Source organism: Ornithorhynchus anatinus, chromosome 5 (genome assembly GCF_004115215.2).
Source record: "Ornithorhynchus anatinus isolate Pmale09 chromosome 5, mOrnAna1.pri.v4, whole genome shotgun sequence".
Lineage (NCBI taxonomy): Eukaryota > Metazoa > Chordata > Mammalia > Monotremata > Ornithorhynchidae > Ornithorhynchus > Ornithorhynchus anatinus.
Genome location: NC_041732.1, coordinates 42,935,666 through 42,957,519, shown reverse-complemented (window position 1 = coordinate 42,957,519; position 21,854 = coordinate 42,935,666).

Here is a 21,854-nt window from a genome sequence, read left to right as displayed (position 1 = left end):
CCATTTGGGATATGATGAGTGAATGTAATAATAGGTATTTGTTAAATAGTTGCTATATGCCAAGCACTAAGTGCTGATTAGAGTGCTCTGCACCAGTAAATGCTTAATAAATACCATAGATTGACACTATCACCCTTTCCCTTGATTTGGACATTATGGGGCTGCTTCCCCAAATAGACCCTTCCCCAAATGACTGCCATACATATGGCTTACTAGAGGGAGTAGGAGGGCTGGGGGTTGGGTATCAGGGCCTGGCAGGCCTCCCCTCCCACTAGGTATTCCCTACTTTCTCTGAAGGTGCACCTATTCAGTGGGTATTTGAAATGTTCCTGTTCTGTAAAGGAGAAAGGGCTGATGGGAGAATACAGGGGAACGGAGACCATGAGGGATGGCTTCCTTGAAGCACAGCTGCTTTGGTGCTTTCCTGATGCCAAGGGCACCCTTCCAATCCTCCATCATCTTGCCAGTCAAGCACAGCCCCAGGAATGAGATAGTTTGGGTCAGGAGGACAGGGGATGGGCAGCCTGAGAGAGGAGCCTAAAGATGAGATAAGAAGGTATTTGACTGTGGGATCTCCTCTGCCTCTCCTTCTCTATCTGCTTTCCCAGGTATACAGGGGTGAAGGATCTTGATGGGTGGGGAACAGGGGCAGGTGCTTCCTCCTGCTCACTCCTTTGGATCCCCCTGGTTCAGCCACTGCCTTGAGAGCCAAACAGGAATGAGACTGGGGCTGGGGGAGGGTGTCCCTGAAAGAGAGGAAAAGGAGTTGGTAAGGAATCATTTGATCTCCCTACAGCACCCTCCTGGTCACCCTCTCCTGCACCACTGTGCTCACATCTGCCCCTACCCTGTGCAGCCTGGGTTGACAGGTGGCTGTATCCTTAGGAGCTGGATCAAAGGGTGGGTGATTTAAAGACCTCATTCCTACCATCACCACCTCTTCCTCTCCATCCCAGTTCACCCTTGAGCTTCACACTGGGATACCAGTCGGTGCTAATGGACAATCATTAACACAGATTGAAAACCCTCCTCCTCCTTCATGTTCCAGCTCTTGCTAACCAATGTCTTCAGGCTGACAGTGGGAAATCACTAAATGCTAATGATCTCTCCTTAGCACTCATCACTCCTTCCTGTTCCAGCTCAGGGAAGTGGACTGACATTTTTCACTTTTTACCAAGAGCTGAGATTTGGGAGCCAAGCAGAGCAAAGAAAACTCAGGGGAGGGAGGAGATAGGAAATGTGGGAGGTCTGCAAGGTAGTCTAGCCTTGGGTCCCAGCCGGGTTTTATTGGAACCTTGTTCCTGAGGTTTGGCTTTAAGTTGCTTGGGCCTCCTGCTGTCGTCCACTTTCATGGTCAACCACCCTCTGCTGCCCTTTGATGTTCAGGATGACTCACATGCAAGTGAAGTGAAATTGCTTGAATTGGGTAGCTTGCCCAAATAAACCCTGAACAGGGCAGTGAATTAAAAAATGAGCTTCTAAATTAAGTGAAATCTAAATGCTGTGGTGCTGGAAATTGGCCAGTGATATGGCAATGCAGACCTATTAGGTAGCTATTTCAAGTTTTTAATCAATCAATGGTATTTACTGACCGTTTACTGTGTGCAAAGCACTGTACTCAACTCTGCTGTTTGGCAGAGTATAATAAAGCAGAATTGGTCGATATGTCCCCTGCCCACAACAAGCTTACTGCCTAGGATTTTTAAGAATAGGAGGGGATATTTTATGGGCAGCAGTGAATATCAGTTGTTCTCTGTTTCCATTGAGAGTAGAGCCAGAGGAAATTGCCTCAGACAATAGCAAAGGATATTAGGTCAGCTACTGGGAAGGGGCCTGACTGTATGGCTTCTGAGGCATTAGAACATGTTTTCAAGTAAGGTTCTTCTAGGAAATGTATCCCGTGCCTTTTAGGAGAATGATACTAAGTGCTTGGGACAGTACATTGAAAGATCATCATCAATGGCATTTACTAAACGTTTACTATTTGCAGAGTATTCATTCAATCGTATTTATTCATTCAGTCATATTTATTGAACACTTACTGTGGGCAGAGCACTGTAGTAAGCACTTGGAAAGTACAATTCAGCAATAAAGGGAGAAAATCTCTGCCCACACTGTGCTTACAGTCTAGAAGAGGGGGAGATAGGCATCAATATAAGTAAATACAATTATAGATTATATACACATCAAAACAAGTAAACAGGCATCAATAGAAACATAATTATAGATATGTACATATATATACAAGTACTGAGTAGCGGGTGGGTAGAGTAAAGGGAATGAGTTGAGGTGATGTGGAGGAGAGGGGGAGCTGAGGAAAAGCAGGATTTAGTCTGGGAAGGCCTCTTGGTGTAGGTGAGCCTTCAATAGGGCTTTTAAGTGGGTGACTATCCACTTGGGAGAGTATAATACAACAGAGTTGGCAGGCACATTCCGTCTCCACAATGAGCTTACAGTCTAGAGGGGAAGACAGACATTAAGATAAACAATTTATAATATATAATTTAAAGATTAATAATGTTGGTATTTGTTAAGCGCTTACTCTGTGCCGAGCACTGTATCTAAGTGCTGGGGTAGACACAGGGTAATCAGGTTGTCCCAGGTTGTCACAGTCTTCATCCCCATTTTACAGATGAGGTAACTGAGGCACAGAGAAGTTAAGTGACTTGCCCACAGTCACACAGCTGACATGTGGCTGAGCCGGGATTCGAACCCATCATCTCTGACTCCCAAGCCCACTGGTCTTTCCACTGAGCCATGCTACTTCTACAAGATTATGTACATGAGGGCCGTGTGGTTGGGAGTGGGGCGAATATCAAATGCCCAAAGGCCACAGTTCCAAGTGCTTAGACCACACAAAAGGGAGAGGGACCTGGGGAAACGAAAGCTTTTTTGGAGAAGGCCTCTTAGAAGAGATGTGACCTTAATAATGTTTTGAACTTGGAGAGAGCGCTGGTTTGGTGCATATGGTCAGGGGGAGTTCGAGGATAGGGGGAGGATGTGGGAAAGAAACAGGTTGGAAAGATAGATTTGATAGAGACATAATGAGTAAGTTAGCTCTACAGGAGTGGAGTGTGTGAGCTGGGCTGCAGTAGGAAATCAGTCAAGTGAGATAGGAGAGGTGAGCTTATGAATGCTTCAAAGCTAATGGTAAGGAGTTTCTGTTTGCTGTGGAGGTGGATGGGCAGCCATTGGAGGTTCTTGAGGAATGGGGAAATATGAACTGAATTTTTTTTTTTTTAGAAATATAATCCATGCAACAGAGTTAAATTTGGACTAGATTGGGGAGAGACAGGAGGAAGAGAGATCAGTAAAGATGCAGATGCAGTATTCCAGGTGAATAGGTTAAATTCACCTTGAGAAGCAGCGTGGCTCAGCGGAAAGAGCACGGGCTTTGGAGTCAGAGGTCATGGGTTCGAATCCCGGCTCGGCCACTTGTCAGCTGTGTGACTTTGGGCAAGTCACTTAACTTCTCGGTGCCTCAGTTACCTCATCTGTAAAATGGGGATGAAGACTGTGAGCCCCACGTGGGACAACCTGCTTCCCCTGTGTCTACCCCAGCGCTTAGAACAGTGCTCGGCACATAGTAAGCGCTTAACAAATACCAACATTATTATTATTATTATTAAATTCTTGGATCAGCTGGTAGTAGATTGGATGGAAAGGAAACATGGATTTTAGGCAATGTTGTGAAGTTAGGACTGACAGAAATTGGTGTCAGATTCAATATGTGGGTTGCATGAGAGATGAGTTGAGGACAACACCGAGGTTACCGGTTTGTGAGATAGGGAGGATTGTGATATTGTCTATAGTGACGGGAAAGACAGAGAGAGAATGGGGTCTGGGTGGGAAGAGAAGGAGATCAGTTCTGCACATGTTAAGTTTGAGGAGTCAGTGGGATATCCAAGTGGAGATGCCCTGAAAGCAGGAGGAAATGTGAGATTGCGGAGAAGGAGAGATATCAAGACTAGAGACGTAGATTAGGGAATCATCCAAAGAGAGATGGTAGTTGAAGTCATGGGAGAGAATTTCTCCAATGGAGTGGGTGTAGATAGAGAATGGAAGGGGACCCCAACCCTTGAGGGAATCAAGAGAGGACAATGTCAGTGAAGCCAAGGATAGATAAAGTTTCAAATAGAAGCGGGTGGTCTATAGCACCAAATTCAACTGAAAGGTCTAGGAGGACTAGCGTAGAGAAGAGCTCATGGGATTTGGCAAGAAGAAAATCATTAGTTACCATAGAGAAGACTGTTTCCATAGAGTGAATGGGCCAGAAGTCCAATTGGAGGGGATTCAAGTATCAGACAAGGATCCTGACCCTAATGGCGGGAAGACAAGCAGACAAAAATGTTTTACAAAAAATGGGAGCAGGAGGAATAATGAAGATATAATTGATAATCATATATATTTGCAGGACTACCTAAGTGCTCAAGTGTGGCTGTTGGGTTGACAAGACCAGGGCCAGTGGGAATGTGTTCATTTATTGTTATTTTGTACCCTCCCAAGTGCTTAGTGTAGTGCTTTGCACACAGTAAACACTCAGTAAATATAATTGAATGAATGAAAATTGGGTAATTCCTTCTGGGATTGAGTAGGGGTAGTGCCCCTTTATACCTCTCAGGAAAAATGGCTATCCTCCTGGGATGATTCAATTGCAGCCCTACTAGAGACAGTGGAAGGATGAGATGCTTTCTTAGTAGCCTTTCAACTCCAGGACTCTAGCATTTTCTGAGAACTATGAAAAGTGTTTGCCTTGTAATTATTCATGCACAGAGCCAAACCTCTGCCCTTCCCCCACATTTTGCTATTCCCACTGGGAGATGGAGTCTTGAAAGAGAAAAAGCCCTGTTTAAATACTCTCCTTTGTGTAATGAAAGATGTAGGGAAACTGGAAGGAGTTCAGAGGAGACCATCAAGAATGATAAAGGGGCTGAGAGTGTGATATACTTTAAATGATTAAAAGGAATAAATATGCAGAACTTAGGTGAATTCCAACCCTGCATTCCTGGTGGAAGAGTGGCTGAGGCTCCTGGTGCCAAAGTAAAATATGAATTTGCATCTTACTTTACATTTGGATATTGTATTCAAAAGGAAATAACTCATAGTCCATATTATGAAGTTAAATAGTGTGGCTACTGCTCTCGTATTTTAATTCAAATATTAGGGGCATGACACATGTGAATTAAAGACCAGTTTTGTACTGCTTTGATTAGGAAAAAGCAGTCAGTCCCAGCAACAAAAGGCTCAAGGCCACACAGACCAGAGCTATTCTATCAAATTCATTGGAAAATTCAAGACAAAAAATAGGTTCTGAGCTGAATTATTTGGTTATTTCTAGTAAGTGGGCTTTTGATTTTTTTCCCCAGAAGACCAGAATAATTGAGGCCAAAGTTTTTTTTTTTAGGCCTAAATGATCTGGATAGCTTTATTCATTCATTCATTCAATCATATTTATTGAGCACTTACTTTGTGCAGAGCACTGTACCAAGCACTTGGAAAGTACAATTCAGTAATGAAGAGAGACAATCTCTGTCCACACTGGGCTTACAGTCTAGAAGGGGGGGAGTCAGACATCAAAACAAGTAAATAGACATCAATATAAGTAAATAGAATCATAGATATATAAACATCATTCATTCAATCCTATTTATTGAGCACTTACTGTGTGCAGAACACTGTACTAAGTGCTTGTAATGTACAATTCAGCAACAGATAGAGACAATCCCCAAAAGGCATCAACATGAATAAATATAATTATATATATATATATATATATATATATATGTGCAAATGCTGTGGGGTGGGAAGAGAGGGGGAAGAGACAAAGGAGTGAGTCAAAGTGACAGGGTAGGAGGCGGGGGGATGAGGAAAAGGGGGGCTTAGTCTGGGAAGCTTCACAGAAATAATATCCTAGAAGACCTGATTCCAAAGAGACAAAAGGGAGAAGTAAAGCATAAAACACCAAAAGGGAATGAGGTAACTGAAGGGTAAATTAGAAAAGAAAGAGCAGAGGTCACCCCAGGTAAACAGGGGGCCTCACTATCATTAGGCAGATTAAAAGCCCATTCAGTTAGACTGTAAGCCCGTTAAAGGGCAGGGACTGTCTCTATCTGTTACCGATTTGTACATTCCAAGCGCTCAGCACAGTGCTCTGCACATAGTAAGTGCTCAATAAATACTATTGAATGAACAATTGGTTGCCAGTATCCAGTGATGATATTCCTGATTTTAGGAATTTCTGGAGTAGAAGATAAAAAATGATCTAATGAAGACTAGGAGGATATCAACAACTGATAGAGGAAAGATATTTAGTCTAATAAAGGGGATATTAGTAGGAATAAAGCGAGGACAACTGTTATTTTTAATAGCAATATTTAGGCTAACATAATAACAATAATAATGGTATTTGTTAAGTGCTTACTATGTGCTAGGCACTGTACTAAGAGCTGGAGTGGATACACGCAAAGCGGGTTGGTTGGACACAGTTCCTGTCCCATGTCTCAATCCCCATTTTACAGATGAGGGAACTGAGGCACAGAGAAGTGAAGTGACTTGCGCAAGGTCACATAGACAAGTGGTGGAGCTGGGATTAGAACCCATGACCTTCCAACTCCCAGGCCCGTGCTCTATTCACTATGCCATGCTGCTCCAGATGTGACTCTGAGATCTGCCTGCAGCAGCGGTCTCTGTGGCAATCTAGAAAGGAGCAGTCACAGCAGTGGGGCTCCCCCGTAATAGAAGGAACTGTTAAGTTATGGAACAGTCCTGCAAAGGCAGGGTAGGGAAGGTATGACTGGCTGCAGGTGAAAATAGAATAGATGTGAACTAGAGTGAAACAACCTTGCCTGTCTGTGGGGTTTGAACCAGATGACATAATAGTGTTCCTCCACTGTTCATTTCAAGGAGTCTGTGACTGTAAGTCTTTTTCAGAAGTCTTGTAGAGTTTTTGCTGGACCAGGAAAGAAGAGTAACTGGGAACTACATGACTTGGCAGACTTTTTCAATAAGTAATATTCAATTGTAGCCATTCTCCAGTGTGGATCTGATTATTTCAGGGATGAATGATAGTGCCAGAAGAGAGGTTATGAATTACAATCACAGCATTTTTCCTACTTTAGCTAAACTAAGGCACTTTCTTTTAAGCCATTCCATTTTCTCAGGGAGTCAAAAGAAATGGGACCGCTCCATTCTCACGCATCATAGTGCCCAGCCAAGGGAGGCTGAAAAGGAATTGAATTTCCCTCTCTGCTTAGCTTCTCTCCAAACAGTGGTGTAGACCCAAGGGGCATAGCTCATTTAAGAATCACCAGTGTGAGCGAAGGATTAGAGCTTTGACAGACTGAAATGAGCTGTGGTCCCAAGTGCCATCTGATCAATAGAGGAAGTAGTTGAACATTTCACTTGAGCAGAGCTAGATCATTTCAGTAAAGAGGGCTTTTTATGTGTAGGTGGTTTTTTTATTTGTAGTTGATGGAACACAGCTTTCTTCAGCACAAAGAAAGGAATCATGGGTAATTTCAACACAATCCAATATGAGGCCTACTAGTTTGTGGAAATCAGGAATTTGTCATTAGTGCCTGAGACTATTCATTCATTCAATAGTATTTATTGAGCACTTACTAATAATGATAATAATGTTGGTATTTGTTAAGCACTTACTATGTGCAGAGCACTGCTCTAAGCGCTGGGGTAGATACAGGGTAAGTATGTACAGAGCACTGTACTAAACGCTTGGAATGTACAAATTGGTAACAGATAGAGACAGTCCCTGCCCTTTGGGCTTACAGTCTAATTGGGGGAGACAGACAAAAACAATAACAATAAATAGAATCAAAGGGATGAACATCTCATTAATACAATAGCAAATAAATAGAATCAAGGTGATGTGTATCTCATTAACAAAATATATAGGGTAATGAAAATATATACAGTTGAGCGGGCGAGTACAGTGCTGAGGGGAGGGGAAGGGAGAGGGGGAGGAGCAGAGGGAAAGGGGGGAAAAGAGGGCTTAGCTGAGGAGAGGTGAAGGGGGGAGGTAGAGGGGCAGCAGAGGGAGCAGAGGGAAAAGGGGAAGCTCAGTCTGGGAAGGCCTCTTGGAGGAGGTGAGCTCTAAGTAGGGTTTTGAAGAGGTGAAGAGAATTAGTTTGGCGGAGGTGAGGAGGGAGGGCATTCCAGGACCGAGGGAGGCCGTGGCCCAGGGGTCGATGGCAGGATAGGTGAGAACAGGGGACAGGGAGGAGGTGGGTGGCAGAGGAACGGAGCGTGCGGGGTGGGTGGTAGAAAGAGAGAAGGGAGGAGAGGTAGGAGGGGGCAAGGTGATGGAGAGCCTTGAAGCCTAGAGTGAGAAGTTTTTGTTTTGTGCGGAGGTTGATAGGCAACCACTGGAGGTTTTTAAGAAGGGAAGTGACATGCCCAAAGCATTTCTGCAGGAAGATGAGCCGGGCAGCGGAATGAAGAATAGTCTGGAGCGGGGAGAGACAGGAGGAAGGGAGATCAGAGAGAAGGCTGACACAATAATCCAGCTGGGATATTATGAGACCTTGTAACAGTAAAATAGCCAGATTAACAGTAAGATTAACAGTAAGAGAACAGTAAGATAGACTATTCCTTTTCCAGCAAATCATACAAGCCCTCCAGCAATCTACAGCACTTAAGCATTTATTTATACCCATTATGAGCATTTTAGAATTTATGCTATGCTATTCACTTAATGATTCCCTTTGATTATTCTATTAATATTTTCATGACTGTCTTCCCCATTAAAGCTTAAACTATTTGTGGGCAAAGAATGCGTCAGTTGTTCTTCCTAAGTGCTTAGTACAGGATATTGTATCCAATGGGTGCTCAACAAATATTACTACTACTCTTTCAGCTGTTCGGGAGGTGAGCAGCCTCTGGCCCAGTGGCACTATCCAATTCCAAAGAGTAGCCATGGAAGGGGATAAAAATCCATTTTCTCTGCACCTGCCCAGTGCTACCACCCCAAATATTTTGGGTCACAATAGTTTTGGAAATCTTTGACCAAGGAAGGGGATCCCCTTGGCTCTGGTTCCCCTAATAATTATATTTGTTAAGCACTTACTAAGTGTCAAACACTGTTCTAAGCGCTGGGGTAGACACAAGTTAATTAGACCAGACTTAGTCCCTGTGTAAGTAGGAGGGAGAGCAGTTATTGAATCCCCATTTTACAGATGAGGAACCTGAGTCCCAGAAACGTTGTGACACCCAGAATCCAGGTCCTCTGACTCCCAAGGCCTGTGCTAGACCATGCTGCTTTTCTGTTGGAAGGGTGGAGTTTTGGCCTTGGTGCTTTTCCTCGCTGGAAAGTGTTGGCAGAGGCCACTAGCCTCCGTTTCCCTGTCTGAACTAGGTTACTCTATGAGTGCATATGGGTGGTCCTGCTTTAGCTGGGAATATAGAGTTCCTGCTGCAGTAGATACCTTACAGGCCTATCCTTAACCAGTTCAGGCCCAGTGAGGAAAGCATGATTGTTGTCAAAGTGGAGCAGGAAGAGGATAAAGGGACTCTGGATCACTGAAAAGTTAGGTGATAGGTTGGAATTCCAAAATTATGACCACCCCATTCATTTCAAGACACCTAGTCACATTAGCCTTAGCCTGGTGAGGCTTTAACTAGCCTAGCTGCCAGAGCAGGTAACATTTACGTAAATATTGTGAAGAGTCTTTAGTTAAAACAGATGAGCTTTGGCTCTTTTTTTTTCCTTTTTCAATCAATATTCTTTTCCCTCAGTATTGCCTACAACACCAATTTTCCCAAACCCTGTACTGCAACTAGACATCCTAATTATTACTTCTTTGCCTTATTTTATTCCTTTTCATTTTCCCAGTTTTCATCAGGGACATTTATTGGCTTGGTTGAAATTCTCTTTATCCAAAACTTAAGATGGTAGAATGATTTGGCTCCACTCCAGATCCTTTGACCCATGTCACAGTGGTGGGGACACAGGCCCCATGGTGACAACCCAAAACATGCCACACATCAGCCTGCACAGAAATCTGTTAAACAGGGCTCCCTTAAGCCAGTGGAAAGCAATTAGTAGCCACAGGGATTTAATTACCCCTCTGCACATACACTTTTTTTTTCCAGAAAAGGTCTAACGAGCTTTGTATTTCTACTCTTTCTTTCATGTTGGGAATACAGATTGGCAACAATATATAAGCTCAGAGGCTCTAAAGTTATTAAAAGGGCAGGGTGGAGAGAAGCATGCCTAGAAACACAGGCAATGTGGTTTTACAATTGTTTGACAGAAATTCAGGATCAATTCCACAAGGTCATTTGTAATACAAGTTAAATTTAATCTTAGGAACTGCATAAAAGTTTCCTAGAGGGCTTATATCTGCACTACCAGCAACTCCCTCATACCACAGAAACTAATACAACTGGTAGAAAAGCTCTATCATACATGCTCAAAAGAGATAAAGGATTAGAATCATTTTATTTATTTTTTCCTTAAAATATTGTTGATTCCGGATTATCTGGGCTAATGTGGGACAGAGAGTGTGTGTTGATAAATAAAATCCACTGACGATACACCCCAAATCCACTGTAACCAATAATTTCCCCTTTCACTTCCACCAAGTCTTTTTACCAGAACTACTAGCAAAGAACTGTAGTAAAAGGGTCAGATTTGCATTTCATTTCCTTTGCTTCCCAAGGGGATGGGGTGGGGTGCTAATGAGCAAGGAGAAAGTTGGAGCTAAATTGGGTGGGTTGGGGGGATCAAGAGATTAGGGTTTTAATATCCTTGGTTTACGTAAACTGAGACTCTGTCAGTATGACCTCAGTCGAGTCAAAACCTTGAATGTCTTTGCTTCCTGCCCATAAAGCAGGGTGAAAAGTAGTGACCTGGGAAGAAAAGGGTTTACCAGCTCTCCAGGGAAATGGGGCTTCTGTTTACATCTCAGATGATACACAAGATATTAGGAATTAAATTCTTGGGGGATTCAGCAACACCTGAACTCAGGCAGGTGCAGTCTAGAAGAAAAGAAGGAGAGTAGCTGTAATTGCTTTTTATTGAAAAGCAAACGGAGTTCCAAGAAAAGTAACCTGGTTGGGCCTTTTGGCTGGAATGGAGAAGCAGTGTGGCTTGGTGGATAAAACACTGGCCTGGGAGCCAGAGAATCTGGGTTCTAATCCAAGCTCTGCCACTTTCCTCCTGTGTGACCTTGGGCAAGTCACTCAACTTCTCTGTGCCTCAGTTTCCTCCACCACAAAAATGGAGATTCAATATCTGTTTATTCCTCCTACTTGACTTGAGTCCCATATGGGACGGGTCTATATCTGGCCTGATTAACTTGTAACCACCCCAGTGTTTAGAACAATCTTTGGCACTGTCCAAATGTGTAGAGAAAGTCCTGTATCTCTCCACATTAAACAAAAACTCCTCACAATCACCATAGGGCCCCACCTTACCCTTCTGCTCTATTCATTCACTATTCCCCAATTCACAGTTCTTGTTCCTTTCCATCTAACCTTCTAGCTGTACCTAGTTCCAGATTCCCTGGCCTCCATCTCCTTGCTCCTGCTGTTTTCCCAGCTTGAAATTGCCTCCCTCTCCCTATATTCATAACCCTCTTAAAACCCCACTTCCTCCAACAAGCTTTCCCCAAGTTAATTTCCCAGAATCCTGCCCCCGTATCACTCTTTCAGGCAATTCTAGCACTTGTGAACATATTTGCACCCTCATTAGCACTCTTGTAAATAGGTGTTCTCAATTACTTATTTTGAAAACCTGAATTGTAAATATTTTCACATTTGTTCCTGTTAGAGTGTAAACACATTTGGGGGCAGGGACTATGTCTCTTTGCTATTCTGCATTACCCAAGTGCCAAATATAAAAATAAGGCTCTCAATAAATGCAATAATATTACTACAACTACTGATCTTTAAGGAGTGCTTCATGACCCACCTCCTGCTTACCCTGTCCCTATTCCATCCCTGACTGCCAAACAGAAAGAATCTCAAAGTGGTTAGAAATTGAACAAGCATCACGTTGATTGCACTGTGCTCACACCCTGGGGCTGAGAACATGACCTGGAGCTTCCCTTCATCAGAATAAGAATCTCCTCTTATATGGAAGACCTGAATTACAGTTATGCTCATATTTGGGAAGGATGTAAAATCATCCTCACAACAGAAGTTTCACCAGTTCTGGACAGGGTAGGGGACTCATTCCCAGGAAGTCAAAAAAATCCCTATGATGCTGGACTTCTGGCCAGAGCTTTTAAGGGACAAAATTTCAGGGTTCTAGTGCCAAAATTAGTGGGATCTTTCTTTTTTTCATGGTATTTGTTAACTATTTACCATGTGCCAGACTCTGTACTAACTGTTGGAGTAGGTACAAGCTAATCAGGTTGGACACTGTCTATGTCCCAAATGAGGCTCGTAGTGTCTTCATCCTCATTTTACAGATGAGATAATTGAGGCACAGAGAAGTGAAGTAACTTGCACAAAGTCACACAGCAGATAAGTGGTAGATCAGGATTAGAACCCAGGTCCTTCTGACTCCCAGGACCATGCTCTATCCACTAGGCCATGCTATTTCTTGTATGACGTTCCTAGAGATGGGGAAGGGATGAGACTTACTAGTTGTCTGCCTTCCTTCCCTTCCCACTTTAGCTCTGGAGCAATTCAAGATCCTCCACAGATCACTGAACAATTAATGCCCAAGAATTCCTGGATCTGGAGTCCAAGACAGAAGACTTAGTGGAGGTAGCCTGGACAGGGCTGAGTGTTACATCTGGAACTAGTTACTGTGCATCAGGGCATACATAGTACTGCGGGCATTACGAAAATGTATTCTGTACCCTCCCCAGCCCTTAGTACAGTGCTAGATACATAGGCTGCAGCGAGGCCTTATAAAAAGAGCTCAGGGGCTGAGAGTCAGGAGATCTGGGTTTAATCTCAATTCCACCACTTATCTGCTGTGTGACCTGGGGCAAGTCACTTTCCTTCCCTGTACCGCACTTCCCTTAGAACCCCTGTCCTCTCCCTGACCTTCCCAGCACAGTTAGTTGGCACCACCATCCTTCCTGTCTACAAGCCTGTAACCTTAGCATTATCCTTGACTCCTCACTCTCATTCAACCCACATTTTCAATCCATCACTAAATCCTGTTTGTCCCACCTTCACAACATCGCTAAAATCTGCCCTTTCCTCTCCTACCAAACTGCTACCATGTTAATACACTCATCCTATCACACTTGGATTACTGCATCAGCCTCCTTGCTGACCTCCCAGCCTCCCATCTCTCCCCACTCTAGTCTATACTTCATTCTACTGCCCAGATCATTTTTCTACAGAAAACTTCAGAATGTATTTCCCCACTCCTCAAAAAGCTCCATTGGTTGCCCAACCAGCTCCGCATTAAACAAAGACTCCTCACCATTGGCTTTAAAGCACTTAATCACCTTGCCCTCTCATACCTCACCTCTCTACTCTCCTACTACAACCCAGAGCCCACACTTTGCACCTCTAATGCTAACTTTCTCACAGTGCTTTGATCTTGTGTATCGCGCCACTGGCCCCTTGCCCAAATCCTGCCTCTGGCCTGGAATGCCCGCACTTCTGAAATTTAACAAATAATTACTGTCCCCACCTTCAAAGCCTTAATGAAGGCACATCTCCTCCAAGAGGCCTTCCCTGATTAAGTCCCCTTTTCCTCTTCTCCCACTCCCTTCTTTGTCACCTTGACTTGCTCTGTTTGTTCTTCCCCCTTCCCACCATGACACTTAGGTATGTATATGTAATTTATTTTAATGCCTATCTCCCCACCTCTAGACTGGAAACTCATTGTGAGCAGGGAATATTTATTTTTTATTGTACTCTCCCAAATACTCTGCATACAGTAAGCACTCAAATACCAGTGAGTGAATGAATGAATGAATGAATGAATGAATGAATGAATGAATAAAAATCAGGAATAAATACTGTTCACCCCTTAGATTGTGAGCTCTAGGCGGGACAGAGGCTGTTACAATTCTATTATCATGTATCTACCCCAGTGCTTAGTACAGTGGTTCACTTATAATATGCACTTAGTGAATACTACAATTATTTTCAATTAAAATTAAATTCAATCTATCATCACTACCATTATTTGAGGTATTACTTGGGAAGAAACAATAAAACTACAAAACACTGTCCCTAACCACACAGTGTTTTGCGGTATCCTTCATTTTCTCATTAAGTGTATCCTTCATTTTCTTAATGTATCCTTCATTTTCTCATTAAGTGCTTAATACAGTGCTCTGCACACAATAAATGCTCAGTAAATATGACTGCTCAATTGGCATTGGGGTTTGACTTCAGTGGAATCAGTCTATTGCCTCATCTTTGTACAGTCACAATTTCATAACCTATTGACTCTTACCTGCTCTTTCAGAATTCCCAAATGAGGTGGGGGCGTGCTGTATTGAGGAGATAGCAGGTATGGCAAGAAAATTTCTCCCTCACCATCGAATCCTCCCTACCTCAGTTGCAATAGCAAGATTAAGCAACAGAGAGGAGGGGGTCAGGACTGAGCAACTATTTTTTTCCAGAATGACTCTAGGTGGGGAGTTCTTGGGTAAATCACACTAGTTCCTCAGGAGTGATGCCAACTTTTTCATTTGCAAATGTAATTTCCTGGATGCTCTTTAGAAAATTAATGCAGCACAGCCTTCCCTGGTCGGCTTGATTTAAAATGCTCTTCAGAGGGTCCTGCATCCTCTGTGGGAGTGCTTCCCAAGAGATACATAAGAATGCTTGAAAACAGGTCATTGAACCAACAAGTCCTTTAGTGACCCAGCAGGACCATAGAGTTTTGCTGTAATACCTAGAGGGGAAGCCATGTTAATGCAGCCTGAGTGACAGTGAAAATGGACTAAAGCCAAAAAATTGAAATTGATGGTTTCTCCAACAGTATTAACTTGTCTCTCTTTAGGTGGAAATTCTGTGTTATTGCACTTCCTGCTAAGTTTATGCCATAGTGGGCAGTATGACTGAATTACGATTACTCTGAGGATCCCAACATTTATATTTCCTGACTTCAAAGTGGCAAGCTATCAAAACTGGCCTATGAAAGAATACACTGCTGAGGGAAGTAGAAGCAGAGTCTCTCTCCATACCATCCAACCTCTTACCTGTCCTCCCTCCCTCTTGCCTGTCACCTTTCTGCCCTCCCACCATCCTTCCCTCCCTGCTTTGCTATGTTTACCTGGGGAGAAACAGTAGGTTGGGACCCTGCTGCCTTAGTTGCAAGCCTTGAAGCAGCATGGCCTAGTGGCAAGACCACCGGCCTAGGAGTCAGAGAACGTGGGTTCATTCATTCAGTAGTATTTATTGAGTGCTTACTATGTGCAGAGCACTGTGCTAAGTACTTGGAATGTACAAATCGGCAACAGATAGAGACAGTCCCTGCCCTTTGATGGGCTTACAGTCTAATCGGGGGAGACAGGCAGACAAGAACAATGGCAATAAATAGAGTCAAGGGGAAGAACATCTCATAAAAACAATGGCAAATAGAATCAGGGTGATGTACATCTCATTAAACAAAATAAATAGGGTGATGAAGATATATACAGATGAGCGGACGAGTACAATGCTGAGGGGGTGGGACGGGAGAGGGGGAGGAGGAGAGGGAAAGGGGGGAGAAGAGGGTTTAGCTGCACAGAGGTGGGGGGGGGTAGAGGGAGCAGAGGGAAAAAGGGGGGAGCTCAGCTTTGTCACTTGCCTGCTGTGTGGCCTTGGACAAGTCACTTAACTGCTCTGTGCCTCAGTTACCTCATCTGTGAAATGGGGATTAAGACTGTGAGCCCCATGTAGGATAGGGACTGGGTCCAACCTGATTACCTTGTATCTACCCCAGTGTTTAGAACACTGCTCGGCACATAGTAAGTGCTTAATAAATGCCATAATTACCATTATTAGCAGTAGTGAATTCTACTGATTGATAGTATTCTTTCAGTATCCAGTGGGAGTTTTCAGCCAAGCATCTGAGGTGAGTTGCCACTCCTACCTGTTTAATTGAAGATCACTATGAAGTTGTAGCTACTTTGGGGCAGGGGGAAAATTATTTTTCTGCCAGTCAATGAGCAGGTTTTTATTGGCTTGCAGTGTCTTAAGCACTTGTGGTATTTGTTTAAGCGCTTACTATGTACCAAGCACTATTCTAAGCATTGGGCTCCAGTGGTTGCCTATCAACCTCCGCTCCAAACAAAAACTCCTCACTCTAGGCTTCAAGGCTCTCCATCACCTTGCCCCTTCCTACCTCTCCTCCCTTCTCTCTTTCTACCGCCCACCCCGCACGCTCCGCTCCTCTGCCGCCCACCTCCTCACCGTCCCTCGGTCTCGCCTATCCCGCCGTCGACCCCTGGGTCACGTCCTCCCGCGGTCCTGGAACGCCCTCCCTCCTCACCTCCGCCAAACTGATTCTCTTTCCCTCTTCAAAACCCTACTTAAAACTCACCTCCTCCAAGAGGCGTTCCCAGACTGAGCTCCTCTTCTCCCTCTACTCCCTCTGCCATCCCCCCTTTACCTCTCCGCAGCTAAACCCTCATTTTCCCCTTTTCCCTCTGCTCCTCCACCTCTCCCTTCCCATCCCCACAGCACTGTACTCGTCCGCTCAACTGTATATATTTTCGTTACCCTATTTATTTTGTTAATGAATTGTACATCACCTTGATTCTATTTAGTTGCCATTGTTCTTACGAGATGTTCTTCCCCTTGACTCTGTTTATTGCCATTGTTCTCGTCTGTCCGTCTCCCCCGATTAGACTGTAAGCCCGTCAAACGGCAGGGACTGTCTCTATCTGTTGCCGACTTGTTCATCCCAAGCGCTTAGTACAGTGCTCTGCACATAGTAAGCGCTCAATAAATACTATTGAATGAATGAATGAATACAAGTTAATCAGGCTGCTTACAGTCCCTGTCCCTCATGGATTCACAGTCTAAACAGGAGGAAGAACAGATACTTTATTCTTGCAACTGCTGCTACCGCTACAACTGCCCATGGGGGTCTTTCTCCCTCCCTGCTGCTGCCTGCAGACCACGGCTACCCGCCCTCCTCTTTTCCCACCAAGGTCTGGCCCTGTTCTCTGGCAGGCAGGATTTGGGAGTGAGGAAAGGAGGGGTAATTCTGGTCCTGGTAATAAATAATAATAATAGTAGGAATTAGTGTATTTGTTGAGCACTTACCATGTGCTAAGCACCTGAATAGATATACCATAATCAGGTTGGAAACAGGTGCTGTGGCCAAAGCAGCAGCATAAAGAATTAAAAGCTTAAAAGAATAGAAAAGCCTCAGAAAGAAGTGGAGCATGGGAGGATTGGGGAAGGATAGTGAGATGGGAAGAAGCCAGGGTGAAGAGGGGAGGGTGGAGTTGTGGGGACATGAGTTGTGAGTCGAGCCACAGGGAATTGAGGATAAGAAAGGCAGGACCCATGAAGAAATGGGGTGATAAGGGTATTAAGTCTAGGTTTGCATATATGTATGTACCTCAAGAGCAGAGAGGTCAAGTTCTGCATACTTCAGCCATCAGTACAGTGAAAATTGCCACAGTCAGGTAACTAGGAAATGGGCTCAACAGAGAGCAAGCTTTGGCATCTGCTTGTTAATTGCATACCATGGTATTCACCCCCAGAATATAAACCTTTGGTAAGAGATCTGATTTATGGAATGAGAACCTGCCCAGTCCAATATTTAAATATTTTTACATGTTTAAATTGTAAACTCTTTTACAACAGAGACCGTATCTATTCATAGAAGCAGTTTTGCCTAAGAGACAAGAACACAGGACTGGTAGTAAGGGGTCGTAGGTTCTAATTCTGCTCCATCACTTTCCTGCTATGTGAGCTTGGGCAATTCGTTTAGCATCTCTATGTCTCAGTTTCCTCATCTGTAAAATGGAGATTAAATATTCATTTCATTTAATCATATTTATTGAGTGCAAAACACTGTACTAAATGCTTGGAAAGTACAATTCAACAACAGAGACAATCCCTGCCCAACAACTGGCTTCACAGTCTAGAAGGGGAGAACTTGGGTTCCCATCCTGGCTCCACCACTTCTCTGCTTTCTGACCTTGGGCAAGTCACTTAATTTCTCTGTGCTTCAGTTACCTCATCTTCAAAATGGGGGTTAAGACTTAGAGCCCCATATGGGACAGGAACCTTGTTTAGACTGATTAGTTTGTATCAACTCGAGCTCTTAGAACAGTGCTTGGCACATAGTAAGCGTTTAACAAATACCATCATTATTACTAATGTGCCTATCAACTCTATAGTATTGTACTCTCTCAAGCACTTAGTACAGTGGTCTGCACATAGTAAGTACTCAATAAAAGTCACTGATTGATTGAAAAGGCTTGCCTGGGCTTGGGCCTGGTTTATTGGCTTCAGCCAGCAGAACACAGGCCTGGGAGTCAGAAGGACCTGGGTTCTAATCCCAGCTCCACCACTTTTCTGCTGGGTTACCTTGGATAAATTGCTCCACTTCTTTGTGCCTCAGTTATCTCATCTGTAACATGGGGATTAAGACTGTGAACCCAATCTGGAACAGAGGCTGTGTCCAATTATATTGTATTTATCCCGGCACTTAATATAGTACCTGGCACATGATAAGCACTCCACTTTTCCTCATCTCCCACTTCCTTCTGCATAATCTTGATTTACTCCCTTTGATTCCCCCAACCCCCACATCACTTATGTACATATCTATAATTTTATTTAATTGTATTGGTGTCTATCTCCCCCACTCTTGACTATAAGACTGTTGTGGGCAGGGAATGTGACTATTTATTGTTGTATTGTACTCTCCCAAGTACTTAGTACAGTGCTCTGCACACAGTAAGTGCTCAATAAAAATGATTGTGAATGAATGAGCAAATACCAGAGTTATTATTATTGTTATTAGAAAGGCAATCTGGTCTCAGGCTATTGTGGAGTGGCTCATACTGACCAATGATATTTATTGAGGACTTACTCTCTGCAGAACACTTTACTAAGCACTTGGGAGAGTACAATACAACAGAATTAGCAGATACACTCCCTGACCCTTACCAAGCTGTTTTGGGTCAGTGGAGACTGGCTAGGTTGGCAGCTGCAGCACTGACCATGACACACTGTTTTCCCAGTGGTTGTCCCTGAGTCTTCATGAGCTCCAGTGTGATACAACCATTACTATACCGATTCACTGTGTCTGCACCATCCCTCCCCCTGCCCTTGTGAAGTCAGGTTTAGCTAAATTTCAATCAGACTCAGAGTCCACATTCCTGGAATTTATCTTGGGTTAGCCTGGCTCAGACCAGACCTCAGAAGCCAGCCAATTCTTGAGACACTCTGTCCCTCTAGATCATGCTAGGCCTGTGACTCAATGAAATGTCTGCTTCAGTGCCACTGCAATTCATCTTGTTTCTCCTGGGGCCTTAAGAAGGGTGGCCTGACTCCAAAATACTTTGAGAGTGCTTTTAAATGCCTGAGATGAGAGCATGGCCTGGTGGAAAGAGCACAGACCTGGGTTCTAATCCCCCCTCCTCTTCTTTTCTGCTGTGTGACCTTGAGCAAGTCACTTAACTTTTCTGTGCCTCATTTACCTCATCTGTAAAATGGGGGTTTTAAATGTGAGCCTCTTATGGGACATGAACTGTGTCCAGCATGATTAGTTTGTATCTTCTTAGTGCTTACTAAAGTGTCTGGCACATAAAAAGTGCTTAACAAATACAAAAAAAAATCCACAAAGCATAAGCCTTGATAACTGCCCTTCCACCATCTCATTTCTGAGTGTCATTTACTGTGTGTCTTACCTATTTGGGTCATCTTTCCCTCTGTTGATTGAAGTGATAATAATAGGAATAGACTTTAAAATTCACTATTAAAAAAATGTCTCATTACCATGCAAATCAATCTCAAATTGCCTCTAGCTCTCCCTCTGCCCAGATCCTCCTTGTCTCCACAGGGGACTCCGCTATGCATGTTTTCTTCCCTTCTGACTGCTGGTTTTTCCTTCTTCCTTGTAATTTTTTATCTTCTCTGTCAATATTTCCCTCTGAGATTGCAAAAGGCAAGGTTACAGAAGGAGTGAGGTATTAACACAGAACAGTCTGTTCTGGAACTCTTCAGGTAAGAGAGCTTTAATAACAGTTAGAGAGCTAAGAGCTAGTTACAGGAAGCATGCCATTATCTGACTTTTGGGAACTTATCTCTTATGCAATTACTGTTTTGCACTACTCTGCAGTTTACAGAAAGTTTCTTTCTTAATCGGGTTTTATGAAGTTTCTTAGAATTTGTTTGCTTCTTTCTAAGCTTTGGTGCAAACCTCTAACTCGACAGCAGAGAATTTAAGTCATGAACAGCCAATGTGGCAGGTGACTTATAAGGATCAGACCAAAGGAATGTTTCCCCCTCCCACCTGCCTAACTTTCTCCTTGATGGCAGTAGATGACTTTATGGAGTATTTGCCATGTCACTTCACTCCTCTGTGTGACCTGGACAAGACACTTTACTTCTCTGGGCCCCGGTTTCCTCATCTGTAAAATGGGGATTAAGACTGTGAGCCCCACATGGAACAACCTGCTTATGCTGTATCTACCCCAGCACTTAGAACAGTGCTTGGCACATAGTAAATTCATAGCAAATATCATAATTATTATTATTAATGCCAACCTACTCGCTTTACCTTGCTTTCATCTATCTCGCTGCCAACCTCTAACCCACATCCTGCCTCTCCCCACTCCCAAAGCCTTAATAAAATCACATCACTTAGTACAGTATAGCACTTAGTACAGTACATGTCACGTGGTAAGTGCTTAACAAATACCATAAAAAAAAGAAAAATTATCTCCTCAAAGAGGTCTGCCCCGAATAAGACTTCATTTACCCTTCCCCCCTCCCTTCAGCTTGGCCCTTGAATTTGGATTTACACTTTATTCACCCCATCCACAGTCCCTCAGCACTTTTCATATCCGTAATTTATGTTAATATCCGTCTTCCTCTCTAGACTATAAGCTTCCCATGGGCAGGAAACATCCTTACTGACTCCATTATTTTATACTCTCCCAAGTGTTTAATAGAGTATTCTGCATATTGTCAGCACTCAATGAATGAATACGATTGAATGAACAAATACCAAATATAAAGAGAGCGAGAGAATAGGTATTTTATCCCCTGTGGACAGCACTACCATCCTTCCCATCTCTCACAAGCCCGCAACCTTGGAGTCATCCTGGACTCTGCTCTCTCTTTCACTACACACATCCAATCCATTACCAAAACCTGCCGGACTCACCTTCACAACATCTGCAAGATCCACCCTTTCCTCTCCATCCAAACTGCTACCTTGCTGGTACAATCTCTCATAATATCCTGACTGGAATATTGCATCAGCCTCCTCTCTCAGTCTCTCCCCGCTTCAGTCTATACTTCACTCTGCTTCCCTGTTTATCTTTCTACAGAAATACTCTGGGAATGTCACTCCCCTCCTCAAAAACCTCCAGTGGTTGCCTATCAACCTTCACATGAAGTAAAAACTCCTCACTCTTGGTTTAACAGCTCTCCATCACCTGGCCCCCTCCTACCTCACCTCCCTTCTCTCCTCCAGTCCACCCTGTACACTCCGCTCCTCGGCTGCTAACCTCCTCACTGTGCCTCATTCTCACCTGTCCTGCCATCGACCCCTGGCCCATGTCCTACCGCTGCCCTGGAATGCCCTCCCTCCTCACATCCGCCAAACTAACTCTCTTCCCCTCTTCAAAGACCTACTGAGAGCTCACCTGTAGGAGGCCTTTCCAGACTGAGCCCTCTTGTTCCCTTTGCCCTTCCTCCCCTCCCCACAGCACTTGTGTATATTTGTATATATT